This window comes from Neofelis nebulosa, chromosome 5 (assembly GCF_028018385.1).
Source record: "Neofelis nebulosa isolate mNeoNeb1 chromosome 5, mNeoNeb1.pri, whole genome shotgun sequence".
Lineage (NCBI taxonomy): Eukaryota > Metazoa > Chordata > Mammalia > Carnivora > Felidae > Neofelis > Neofelis nebulosa.
This window is the reverse complement of record NC_080786.1, coordinates 16914685-16928791: the sequence shown is the minus strand read 5'-3', so window position 1 is coordinate 16928791 and position 14107 is coordinate 16914685. Positions and strand designations below refer to the sequence as shown.

The window sequence follows — 14107 nt, the reverse complement described above, 5'->3', positions numbered from 1 at the left end:
TTTTTTTTTTTTTTTTTTGTAAAGTACAGTATGTCAAGGGAAGGGCAGTGAGAAAATATGCAGAGGTATTTGCTTAAAAATTGCTTAGTGAATCCATCACAGTGTGATGGTTTTAGTATGATATACTGTATTCTGAAATGAGAGGTGTTTTACTATGTTTATGGAGTATATTCTATATGTTTATATGCCTTGCTGTGCACAGGATAGTGTTAGGCAACCCATGCTCCTCTCTGACCATTTTATTTTCCTTTTTTACAAATGGCATGACCCCTCCCATTTGATTCATTTGTTCCTATTTAAAATTTAAACATCAAATTGTGAAATGTGCTAAATTTTATTCAAGTCCTTATCCGTAAACACTTGCGATGACCTTGGAAAGTAGCAAATTCCGTGGATTTTAAGGAGATCTGTAGAACGATGTAAGTGTTTTTCATTGTTGGTTGCTTGGGCAGAGTTGTGAGATCTTGGAAGCCTTCAGATCTCTTACTTGGCTAAAACATTTCATCTGGTTACCACCTACCAAGCCCTGCTGTCCGTTGTAGAGGAAGTCTGGATTATCACTGATCGCAGAATCCCAAGGTCCTGTTAATCCCTCTATATTTCAGCCCCTCCTCTACTAGATCTTTTGAATAATACCCGCATGGAAGTGAAGTAGGCTGATTCAGCTTCCTGTCCGTCTCCTTTCATGCATTCCCAGCAGTGCAGGGACCAGGAAGCTGGAAAAGAACTTGAATGATCCACAAACTGACCATTATCCCCGAACAACAAAAGGTTGGTTGCATTCCTTAGGAAAAGAGAAATTTGTATCCTTCGCAACAGACTCGATTTTGGTGAGACGGAATATTGCAGTGATGTGATTCCTGCTTTTACTATTAATGGTTTGCACGCCCTCAGCCTGAGTCAGTGATTGCCATCGGATTGGGAGTCATGTGGCCTGGGTTCATATCCTGGCTGCTCCACCTTCTTGGACAAGCCACTGAAGCACAGTTTCACCTTCTGTAGAATACAGAGAATAACATCAGAGTGTCACTTTGAGGAATAAACACTGTAGTGTATACCCAATATTTCTTTAGTGAGAAGAGCACTCATCTGGCACTTCCAATGTGCTGGATATATATTTTAACTCTGTTAATCTTCACCACAGGTCTATGAAGAACGCACTGTTACCGCTCCCATTTTCCAGCTCATTTCCCTTTCTCCTTTCCTTTGTGGACCTGATTCTCCACCTGTGATGTGAGCCAGGTTAGGTTCAAATGATAATTGAGGCTGCTGGCTTTCATCTTTGAAATACTGATTCATTACTCTTGTGGGCTAATTTGGGACAATAGAGAGCGGTGGGGAGTGTGACAAAGAAACAGCGGTCTTCTCATGGATTGCTGCCCTGTGTTAGCGGAGTTCAAGCATTAGCATGGATCAGACTCACCAGGATGGCCTGTTAAACCCCATAGATTGCTGGGGCCTACCCCACCCCCCACCCCCCAGAGTTTCAGGTTCAGGAGGTCTGGGGTAGAGCCTGAGAATTTGCACGTACCAGCTCTTAGATGATGCAGGGTACTGGTCCAGGGGCCACATTTTGCCCTAGGAGAATGTGGGACTAGCATTTATAGCTTTTCCAGTATTTCACGTGAGTCTATTACTTGAGGACTGTGGCTTTTTCGGGGTCTTTTCTGGTTCTCCAGATATTTCACTACCGAAAAACACTCAGACCGTACAATGATGAGTCAAGAAAACACTAGGTAGAAGCGTGAAGTCAGTCTCTTCTGTAACTGAAATCTCCTACTTTTTAAATGTTGGCAACGCATTTAAAAGTCTTAAAAAGTCTGTGCCGGCCACCGCTGTCTCAGCCAAACATAAACATGCCTTTTGGCTCCATTCAGCTTGCAGGTGAGCAGCTTGCAACTTCTGCTTTAGATGCTAAGAAGACACAATGAATGAGAATAAAAGAAGTACATTTCGAAAACATTTCTGTGATTAAAAATCTGGTGAAAAATTTTTGCAGAATGAAAGAAAACTTAGTCCCGAAACCCACAGCATGTACTATTGCTTTTATAACCTGAGACGGAAATCCACAAACTATTAAAATGCACAACAGATCACTCCGTCGGTTAGGCGGGTGCGGCCCAGCGCCAGGCAGGGCTCGCGTGAAAGATCCTCGCGGGGCAGCGTCGTTTTCATCCTCACCTTGCCCTACCTGCGGTACCTCCTAGACTCTTCTCTGGGCTCCACCTACAGCCAGCTCGCCTGCTTTCCTGATCTCGCTTCGGTTTGGCTTTCAGCTTTTCCCTTTGCACCTCTTAGCCCTTGCGTTTGCATTGTGAAAGCTTCTGTCTCCCCTTACAGCTAGGCTAGTAAGAGTTAGAACGGTACCAGCTAATATTTGTGAGCAGTGGTAGTTTTAGGCTCCCCACGTTTGCTTATTTAATCTTAACTCGCAACCCCATGAGATAAAAAGCATCACCATCCCCACTTTAAAGATGAGGAAACAGTGGGGCACCAAGGTGGCTCAGTTAAATGTCCCAACTCCTGAGCGTGGAGCCTGCTTGGGATTCTCCCTCTCCCTTTCTCTCTGCCCCTCCCCTCTCACTCTCTCAAAATAAATAATAAACTTTTTATTTTTATTTTTATTTTTATTTTAAAAAAAATTTTTTTAACGTTTTTATTTATTTTTGAGACAGGGAGAGACAGAGCATGAACAGGGGAGGGTCAGAGAGAGGGAGACACAGAACCTGAAACAGGCTCCAGGCTCTGAGCTGTCAGCACGGAGCCCGACGCGGGGCTCAGACTCACGGACCGGGAGATCGTGACCTGAGCCGAAGTCGGCCGTTTAACGGACTGAGCCACCCAGGCGCCCCAATAAACATTTTTTTTAATCTTAAAAAAAATAAAGATAAGGAGACAAGACACAGAGAAGTTATGTGACTTGTCAAAGATCACTCAGTTAATAATAGGAAGAGATGGGACTTTAATCCAGGCCGACCAGCAGCAGGACGGAAGCCCGAAGCCACTAGCCCACCTCTGCGATGAGGCTTCCAGCCCCTCTTTTGTCCTGTGGGACCTGGACCAATGGGGAGGCCGAGCTCACCGCAGCCCATTACAATCATCCTTCCTTTCTCTGTATCTCCAAGTGAACGTCTGGCTCATCAAACTTTTATCTCAGTAAAAATACGATTATGCACCGTGTGAGACCAGGCTTACTGCTCTTTGAAATGTCTGGAGTTGCCTGATGGGACTCATGCAGGATTTATCTGATCAAAGGCTTTACTTGGTTTGGCCTCTTAATAATAATCATTTTGGTCTGTAGCATAGCCAGTACTCCACAAAAGTTTTCAGGCATCATTGCATTTAGGACCCGGTAGACCAGCCCTACCGAATAAAAATAGAATACTAGCCACAAATACAATTGTGATATATAAGGAAAAATTTCCTAGGGGTTCCTGGGTGGCTCAGTTGGCTAGGCATCTGAATCTTGATCTCAGTTCAGATCTTGATCCTTTGGGTTGTGAGCTCAAGGCCCACACTGGACTCTGCATTGGGCATGAAGCCTACTTAAAAATAAATAAACAAATAGATAAATATTTTCTAGTAGCCACATTTTAAAAAAAGTGAAAAGAAATGGGATTCGTTTCAATATATTGTTTATATTATCAGTATATTATATTATCTAACAGTCCAAAACCATCAATTTCAGCAATTAATATAAAACTACTGGGAGATTTTACATTATTTTTCATACTTAGTCTTCAAGATTTGAGGTTACTTTTACCTTTACAGCATCTCCCAGTTTGGATCAGCCACTTTCTGTTCTCACTAGCTGTATGTGGCTAGTGGCTATCTTATTAGCCAGAACAGCACTGTCCCAAAGAGATGTGGGAGTTACACACAGTGAGAAAGCCCTGAAATGTCAAGTTCAAATGGGAGAGGAGCCACAAAGGAGAGAAGAGTCAAGAAAGCATCTGGATATACTTACCATAAAGGAGTGATTTTAGAGAAAGATAATGAGAAACTTTGGGGAAATGTTGCTAATTGGTGGAAAATCTAGTTGGAAAAAAAATATATATACATATATATATATTTGCTCTTTGCCGATTTATTTGGTCAAGTTGATTTTTATTTGAAGCTAGGGGAAAAAATTGCACATACCATAATTGAGGATGTCGGATCCTAATGAGAGAGAACTTCAGAAAGAATTATTTGAGGACCAGAGTTATTCCGTTTGAGTGACTTAAGCTTCTTGACCTCTAGACAGACCCTTTTAGTTTTCTGGATCAGATGCACATAATAAGTGTTTAAATCATAGTTCTTTTTTTTTTTTTTTCTGCTGGCAAGAGTCTGCACCTTCCACTCTCATGGCACTTCGGGTTTGGACGGGACAAATAAAGCATTGGCTTTCTAGGCCTTGTTTTGGTAGCATGGAAAAAAAAAATAACGGAGATAAGAACCAGGGAGACTGGAGGACGTGATTATGAGTAAAACTTCTTTGGATACGTAATGTCAGCAGCACAAACTGTTTTCATTCTCCACGTTAGTTAATGGCTAATCTAGAGATTGTACTGCCGTTTGCTGATAGAGCACAGTTTAAAATATTTTATCATTAATGTGACAGGGAGTTGGATAAAGAAAATGAAGCGTGATTATAAAATGCTAATTATCGTTCTCAAGTGCATATTGGGCACTCTCGAATATTTGCAGCGTAATTTGCTTTATTTATTATTTCAGTTTGGTTATAAATGTTAATTCAATTGCAGATGGTATGTTGGCAATTTACAGAGCTATAAAGTTATTTGGAAATCCTAATATTTTCTACCAAAATGTTCTGTTGGTGATGGATGAGCTAAATTAAAAAGCCCCTGCTCTTTAGAGTTAAATACATTAATTGGCAAGTAGGCTGCAGGGATTTCCAGATCCGTGCTGGCTATGTTAACTCCTTAAAGGAGTAGAGGACATGATTTGTATTTTAGAGGGGGAATTTTCTTCATGAGAGAGGTCTCTTTTTGCCTACCACCCTGGTAATGTTTCTTCAAGGCTAAGATTTTCTTCATGTTCTGGTCCACAGATCCAGATACATGCTTGAAGTGCCATTTTTGCTATACTACATCAGTGGTTTCGGAGACCATGATGTTGATAACAAAACTGTATTTGTGTGTGACTGTGTGTGTGTGTGTGTGTGTGTGTGTGTGTGTGTGTGTGTGTGAGACAGAGAGAGAGAGAGAGGGAGAGAGAAACAGATTGTGTTTTCTGAAACCTTACTGATTACTTTAAAAACGTACACATGTGTTAGATCACTGGTTGCCAAACTACTGCCCACAGGCTAAATCTGGTTTGCCACCTGTTTTTGTATGGCCAGAAGCTAAGAATGATTTTTACATTTTAAAACTTGAAAAAAATTTAAAAAATAGACTGTTTTATGACTCATGAAAATTATGTAAAATTCAAATTCAGTGTCTATGAATATAGTTTTCTCACAACACAGCCAGGCCCATTCATTTATGTATGGTCTCTGGCTTCTTTCATCCGCCTCCCCCCCCCCCCCCCGCCGCTGCCCCCCGCCCCATGGTGGAGTTGAATACGTGTGGCAGAAACCATATGGCCCACAGCCTAAAAAGTTTACATCTGGCCCCTCACGGAAGGAGTCTTCCAGCCTCTGGGTCAGACTACTAGAGGTGTAGTTTATAAAATGAATCCTAGGGGCGCCTGGGTGGCTCAGTCGGTTGAGCGTCCGACTTCAGCTCAGGTCATGATCTCGCGGTTCATGAGTTCGAGCCCCACATTGGGCTCTGTGCTGACAGCTCAGAACCTGGAGCCTGTTTCGGATTCTGTGTCTCCCTCTCTCTGTCTGATCCTCCCCTGTTCATGCTCTGTCTCTCTCTGTCTCAAAAATAAATAAATGTTAAGAAAAAAAATGAATCCTAAACCTGTGTGTGTGTGTGTGTGTGTGTGTGTGTGTGTGTGTGTGAGAGAGAGAGAGAGAGAACTCACTACCAAATTTATGGGAACATAAGTAATTTAGGGAGCAAACAGCTTCAAAACACAACCCTTCATTTTTGAAAGGTGAGCAGGAAATTATAAATAGGAGTGCTGGTTTCCTTCTTTGGTGGTGATGTTGACAATTCAAAGAAGTAATACCATATTACTAATGTAAATGATTTTGTGCTTCGCATACACGCGGTATGCTCAGAACATTCTCTTTGCCCCCAAAATAAGGATAAAAGTAAAGATTGTTTTCTTTTACTGTCAAATTAAAAACATAAACCAAGCCGTGTTCCCGGATCATTCTATTTGTATTAACAATTAAGGATCGTACACGGAAGCACAGTAATACCAGAAAATACGGCCACCTTATAGAACTCGTTTGGAAAAATGTCATTCTTTCCTAAGAAATACTGTGCTTAATTAATTCTTGCTCCTAGGAAGTCAACTTGGGGCACTCATTATGGCCTTAATTGGTGGTATAAATTCTGAGACCCCGGAGGGAAACACATTGCATGGTTACTGGTCTCTGGCCCTTTGGGTGAGCATGCGCTGGGTCCAGACCCGTCTCGGAGAGTGACAGCTTCTGGTTTTGATGGCTTCGGGTCTGGCCACACTGATAATAGGTTGAAAGGCCAATGTGCAATAAGAAAAGAAATGCAATGACTTGTCCCGGTGTTTTGCATTAAACAGTGTGAGACAACCTTCCGACTTGGAAAAATGTGTTTCTTTGAACTCCGGTTTTTCGTATTAAATTATATTCATTATACGGCCCATCTGGAATCTCCTGCCAGGCCAGAAATCATCTTACAGACATTAGCAAAAGGAAGTTAAATGTAATTTTTTTTAATTGTATACTTTTCATTTCCATTTATTTTTTTCCCTTTTATTGGAGAAACCAGATGGAAAGGAAGGCAGGAACCTCTCCCTCGCTCCGTTTCCCTTCGGGAACAGAGACAGAACATTCCTGGCCGTGCTCCTCTCACACAGTGACTTGAGGTGACGACGGGGCTGTCTAGATTCCGGGGATAATTGCTGGAAAGGTCAGGAGTTCAAGTCGAAGCACACAGCCGATCGGGGTGGTAGGGTTTGGAGAGTAAGCACGGTGTGGTGGCTGACTTTGGGCTTTCCCCGACGTGGGTTGTCACCAATTATATTTGACAGCGAGGAAGCGAAACTCACAAACATCACGTGTGATGCCGTCCATATTTGTGGACTGGTATTGACTTGGTTGTTTTGCCCGGAGCTGTTTGCTGGATTTTGACTCCGTGTGAAAAGGACCCATATTTGGGAGTCTCCTGGCTCTCGCAAGCTCTCTGCTTCTTACCGAACCAGACACGTCCCACAAAACGGACAGACCCGAGGCTCATACTGGGGGCGTAGGAATGTGTGTTTCCTTGTTCAGATAGGTGGAAATCTCAAGTGTCAGCGCTAGAAGGTAGAGAGATAATTTCAAACATGTGAAATGGAGCCGCAGGGATGGGTCAGTAGTTTGCCCCCAACATCCCAGAGCCAGATAAAGGCAGAGCGTAAACTGGCCCACAACTCTTTGGACTTGCACTTCTGGCTTTTCTCTTTGGCCGTCCCCCGTGCTGGCAGAGGATCTTTGGCAAATGGAGTCATTTCCCCCATGCAACCCTCCCCCCATCTATAGGAGCAAATATTTACGGAAAGCTGGGTAAAGTACCGGATTTGGTGCTGAGGAGACACAAGCTTAAGAGTTAGGACACGCCTCCAGCTTAATAAGCTACATCAGAACAATTCTAGTCTTTATCTGTGTATTCCCAACCACTCATCTGGAGATTCACCCAAATGAATTCCGAGTTGCCATCTTTTGAAGGAATATTTTATTTTATTTTATTTTATTTTTTTTTTTTTTAATGTCCATTTATTTTTGGGGGGGGGCACATGAGCAGGGGAGGGGCAGAGAGACACGGAAACACAGAATCTGAAGCAGGCTCCAGGCTCTGAGCTGTCAGCACAGAGCCAGACTTGGGGCTCAAACTCACAAACCGTGGGATCATGACCTGAGCCGAAGTCAGATGCTTCACTGACTGAGCCACCCAGGTGTCCCTTGGAGGAATATTTTAAATTCAGATAAGGGCGAGGTACTTTTTGGCAACATGCTGACATATCTATAGAACCTGTGGTCATTTCTTGATGATGGTCTTTGGAGGTCCAAAGGGAGGAGAAGGACTCAGGGTCACTTTGAGTTTCTAGTATTGAATCCCTTGTATCCTGTGTATGATTTCATTGTAATCAGGCTCCTATCACAGATTAGCAACTTTATTATCTAAATATATTTTCATTGCCCTGAATATTTTGTGTAGGACGATGTCCTCAAGCCTACATAGAGATGACCTCATCTAATTGATGTTGCTTTTTACCACACACTTGAGATGTGGAGGGCAGAGAGGGGGAGGAATGCTGGGTGATCCCCCTTGTCACTCACACACAATGGGTGTCTTTGTGCCTGGATGCTGGTGTGAAGTCTGCTGTCACTGATTGTCTCATGTAAGAGCTCCTTTAAGGAAGTTGGCTCTGTCCTACCCTCGTTCACGTTTGACACGGTAACAGACACACATTACAAACGTAAATAGCAACTCCAGGTTTTCTCTTCCTTAGCAGTGTGTTAAAAGGTACTTCCACTAAATGGGTTACTTTGGCTTTAAATAATAGACCCCATCGCTTCTCTGTTCCTCAGCGTGTGAGGCGGTCTCACATACCACTCTCCACTTTCAACAAAGCAGATAAGGTATCAACACAATTAAAAGTGAAAAATAATCTGTCTGCTTTGCCGGTAGTGAATGCTTACAGAACACACACTGATACAATAGATTTTAAATAATTTATGTCCGGCACTTTTTTTTTTTTTCTTCAATCTGTAAATGAGGACACCTAATGCGGAATGGCCGGCATGATACTCTATCCTTCCCCCATTAAGATAACAAGATGAGGGGGCAATGATTCAGATCGGTGTATTTGGGGAGCACAGCGCGGATAAAAATTAAAAATTCAGAGAGATGATGCTCTGAAATGCTTTGGGTGAGCAAGCTCATAAAAGCCATTAGGAAACCCAAAATTATAAATTAATCCAGACTCTCCTTCTGAGGGGCTCCTAAAAGCACTTTCCGTTTTCTTGGCAGGATCAAAACATTACTTTTGTGTCACTGCCTGGTGTTTTTACAAGGTCTGTTCTAATGCCCGCTAAGGTGTAGTGTTCAGTCCTAATGTGTCTCTTGCAGCTGTCTTTGGTCTGAACCAAGCAAACGTCGGGTGATGTTAAAAACAAATAGGAATTAATATATGATACATTAGGTCCCCCTCCCCCATAGATACATGAACTCTCAAATTACCAGGATCATGCGATTCATGACTGCTTTTCCATCCCCGAAGGGGTGTTTCGTCCAATTCTGAAGGATTTATCCAGCTGCTGTCACTCCGTTGGCAGTAAAGGGAATTGCCCCCACAAATCCCCGAAGTCTAGGGACAGTGCTGTCCCACAGAAACAAAATTGCTAAACTGTTTACAAAAAGTCATTCAGTCCTTTGGTGGTTAAATATAGCTTGATCATGATTTATGGGGGCCCAGCTCTTTTTCCTACACCTGCCTGTGGACATCTCCTAATTATTCATTTGAGAAAACTCTGGATAAAAATATCAATCTTGAAAACACGTGTGTTCCAAGGAAGAAGGCCAGCCGTGTCCAAGGAAATTCTTAGTCCTGTTTGATCTAAGGAAAACCATTGCCAAATTCCACAGACAGGCCGATGCTTAAGAGAGGCAAGTTCTTTTAGATGGGTTCAGAATAAGCACATCTTCCCAAGGTATCTTTCGCGTCCTTTTGAAGAAAATGAGGAGGGTAAATGAAATTCCAGGGAATGGTCATCTGAAGAGAAGAAAAATAGGGTGAGGCACCCCCAAAACTCCCACATGAGCCTTCCAGGCCTGGGGGGAGCAGATCTGGTCGCCCGTCTTCTAGAGTAGGGTGTAGTGTAACGTCAGGGACTCCTGTCCGTTAGCAAACCCATCCTGAAGACAAATGGGAAGTAGCCCCTGAGGAGAGAAATACAATTTTGATACAGGAAATAGAAGAAGAACATAGAGCTTTTTGTTCAAGATGTATGTTTCTTCTGTCTAAAGCCAGCAATTTTGGAAAATGAAGCTAAGAGTTTAAAAATAAGGGCTCTGTTAGGGAAAATAAAACAGGTCCCCCTACATCCATTAGGCTGCCTTTAATTGAAAACTGGAGAACAATCTGACTAATTGGCAGGTACCTCTTTTATTACTGGGCCTATTTTCCCCCTTCTCTCCAGTGTAATCAAAAGACTGCTCCTCTCTTTATCAACCAAAGTCAGGTGTGAAAGGGAAAAGCAGACAAGTAACACTTAAAAATTGATTGTGTGTGTTCTTCCAAATTTTCTCGTATAAAATAGGTACAGAAAGCGCAGAAGTTAAGGTCCTCAAAACAGCAGAAGCTCCAGGAGTGTATTTTTATATAGCAGAATGCTGAGGTAGAAGCTGTAATGTGCTTAATTGCAGGCAAGTTCATGTTGTTTAAAAGAACTTTACCTTTTACATTGGGGACCTATTTCATTTCAAATCCGGGCACTGTGCTGACATTATATAGCAACTTTCGTTTTAAAGATCAAGAAAGAGGAGCTGTGGGTGAAATTTGAGCCTATTTCTTGCTAATTTGGCGTAAGAAAGAAAGGAGGTTGGCATAAATCATGAAGTGAGTATTGCTGTCTGAATTATGATATTGGAGTTTCAGTATTGCCAGTACAGCTTCCTTTTGCCTTTTCCTTGAATCTGTTTTGGTGGTGGTTGTATTTACTGAAGGTAGCTTTCTCCACTGATCTTTTTTGTCCCCTTCTACATGGAACTGAACTGCCGTGTGATATCTAAAAAGCAAAATAACTTGCAACATGTTACTTTTTAATTATCAAAGTTAGACATGCTCCATCACAAAGGTGATTAAGATGCTACCCTCACGGTTCTCCTGCTTTGGGGGAAGAAAGAGACACAAAGATGGATGGTTACAGCGTCGAACAGTGAACGTTACAACAGAGTCTACCGATATGGTCGTACGGGATTCACAGGTACCTGGCCCTACCTTGGAGCAGGAGCAGGCCTAAACTCAAGGACAAGGCAGGGAAAGGACTTTTCAGGCATAAGGAACAGCATGTGTAAAGGCCTGGAGGCAAAGGAGAACACTGTAGTCTAGAGAGCCTGGCTAAGTACGAATGCACAACGGACCCATGGGACTTTGAGGGACTAGCAGGCTCTAAACCATTTCGCTGATGATCTAAACCATTGTTTAGACACGGCAGTTTTGGGACGATACGCCATATCGGGTCTTATCCTCGAGTCGCCGTGACTTTTCCATACAAGGACAGAATCCGTTTTGAGAGCTGGAACTTAAGCAGTATTTTCTCAATAAACTGTTAGTAAGCTTTTTGCACTGTCTGAGCAAGGTCTGTGGTGAGGAGAAGCAGAAGGGTTACATCCAATAAATGCCCACTATTTTACAGTTGTCAGGCTCTTGAAGACTTCAGTGTAAATGCCTGACCGGCTTCCCTCTGCTCCCACATCCTCTGCGATTCCGTCCTTTTCACTTTGGATTCGGGACGTAACCACCTATAAAATAAGCAAGAAAGATTCCAGTGAGAAGATCCCAGAATGACCCTGGGAATTAAATTTACTTGGCAGAAGTGCCAACAAATTGTGGACGAGTCGTTTTTTCTTTTCTATTTTAGGTCCCCCTTAGCATCATGAAATAATATAAGGGGTTCATGATTATTGGTTTCTGTGAAAGGCTTTTGAATTATGTGATAGAGTTGCCATGGTGATGTCCGGTGTCGTCAACCCACGTGTTAGGACAGAGCTAAGACCCGGCTTTGTTGATGGTAAAATGTTGCATGCCAAACTTTTAAAAGACATTTAAAAATTTATGCTCCTCTACAAAGAGTTTAAACATATTTGAGCATGCTTTGGCTCTGTCTGCTTCTGCTTGCTTCCCCCCACCCTCACCCCTGCCTTTCAGTACAGATGAGGACCTTGAATTTGGGTCCAGATAAGATTTAGTAATTAATGTGCAAAGCACCTGGGGTCTGCTAACTCCTGGGCTGTAGCTGAGGAGCTATTTTGGGGCATTTTCTCAGTTAAATATTTGAGAATTAGAAAACTTAAAATGTGTTGGCTTCTTGCCCAGTTATATTTAGAGTAATCCTGATAATAAATCGGTAACTATGGGTTTCACCATGGAAGGGCACAAAATAACTGACCCGAGTAATCTAGAAAACAGATGTCTTTAGTTGGTTTAAAGTGAATTCTCAGGACCAGATTTAAAGAAAGCTATGTGGAGCTCCGTGAAATCATCCATTGCAGACTTTTTTTTTTTTTTTTTTTTCATGTCTGAGGGTTTTTCTCTCTACCGTATCTCAACTCAAATTCTTGAGAAGAGCGGAAGTGGTCCCCAGGATACAGTCTTGATAAAAGTACCCAAGGAGATCTTGGGATAAGCGTGACTGTGGTAGACTTGTAGAATTCGGTCTCATCCACAGTCTCGAAACCAGCCTTAAGGTCAGCCACAGGAGAAGAGAGATTACCCAAGGCTTCCACGTCCTCATGAAGGAAAAACACGGGGAGCCTTTGCTACAGAGGGGATTCAAGAGCCAGGACCGTCTACGTAATTTGCAGGACCCAACACAAAATGAACATGCTGGCCTCTTGTTCAGAAGTTATCGAGAATTTCAAGACCGTGACAGCAGAGCAGCAAACGGAGTGCGAGGCCCTTCCAAGTACCAGGCTCTGTGTGCGCCCAGGTCACGTGCCTGCGAAGCTGGCCCTGCCCAGATCGGATCCCTCCACTTTTTGAAAACGGCCAGTTTAACTAGTAGTGCGTACCTGCCTTATGAAGTTCTCTCCCCCCAAATTTTGTTTTGAGATCACTGGTGCCAAAACCTGGTGGATTAGAATGGCGTTAGAATAATCAGACCCGTGGGATAGCTGGTCACTTAAAAAAGTTATTTTATCCAAGGTCATGTTTTAGAGATCTAAAAACACACGTTTTCACCTAAATTAAAAGACGTTTTATCCATCTGATTAATCTCTCCTTACTGTTGGTTTCCAGTTTATATTACCTGGTAGCATTTCTTCCCTGGATCACGTTCCTCTAAAATAAAGGGCACTGTGAACTGAATGCATTGGCTCGGTGCCCTTCCTGGGACATTGAAAACTTGGGAAATGTAGACCTTGATTGTGATGTTGTGAGTTCAGGTTCTTAGTTAAGAACACGGGCTGCCTATTCATTGGTATTCCTTTGCAGGGAGTTTTAATTAATTGGGGATTAAAAGGATTGAGAGCATTGGCCTGTGGGTCTCACAGGGGTTGAGCTCTCAGGGGCGCACCTGACAGTCCAGGAAAATGCCATCATCACACTCTTCCGGGATGACTGGTTCCCACAGAGATGTTGTTTTTGCTAAATCTGTAGTCCTTGCCCCTTTAGTACCATCTTTCTAGACCTGTCCCAAAATAAAGGCTTGCCTTGCTAACCCAGGGAAGAGTAAATGTGCCAAGGAAGCTTCTGGTCCAAGGGACTTGAAAGGAGACAGGCCTAAGCTATATGGTCACATTCTGAGCGCAAGGACAGGAGACACTGTGCCAGTGAGCTGGCATGCGGCACTCGAATGATGGGCCTTCTAGAAGCCATGGCTGTTAAACATCAGAGCACTCAGGCTTCACTATTGTCATTCATTCATCTTTACTGAATTCCCAACAGTAGAACCTTATCCTGTTGGAAATTTTTTTTTTTTTTTTTTTTTAAACAAACAAACAAAAAATAACTCTAAGCCTCTACCCCTTGGGACAACTCAGCTTTCTTGTTTGGAGTCTGAATCTTAACGTTGTTTTCCTCTTTGCGGTGCCGAGTGCGGCCCCCTCCCTAACTCACTGTGTTCTCTGGGTTACATTCATGCCCACCCTTCCCTGCTCAGGAGGAAACTCTGTTTGTCATCAAAATAGTAGGCTGTTTTTCTACTTTCTCCCTCCCTCTCACCCATTGTCTTTCAGTGGGGTGAAAAGGTCTTCACTTTTCTCTTTCTCCCCCACAAATCTTGCTATTAATAACTTTTCAGACG

General features: G+C 42.8%; 1 protein-coding gene and 1 long non-coding RNA gene across 8 annotated transcripts in view; one reads left to right on the top strand and one right to left on the bottom strand.

Annotated features, from left to right (window-relative positions):
* Positions 1 to 14107, top strand: part of RARB (retinoic acid receptor beta) — a 681957-nt gene that overhangs the window by 555527 nt on the left and 112323 nt on the right. The window lies entirely within an intron of this gene.
* LOC131511737 (uncharacterized) lies at positions 10323 to 13211 on the bottom strand. Its single transcript, XR_009261704.1, has 3 exons — positions 13112 to 13211; positions 12876 to 12932; positions 10323 to 11606 (listed from the first exon to the last, which is right to left on the bottom strand). It is a non-coding gene; the product is annotated as an uncharacterized LOC131511737 (long non-coding RNA).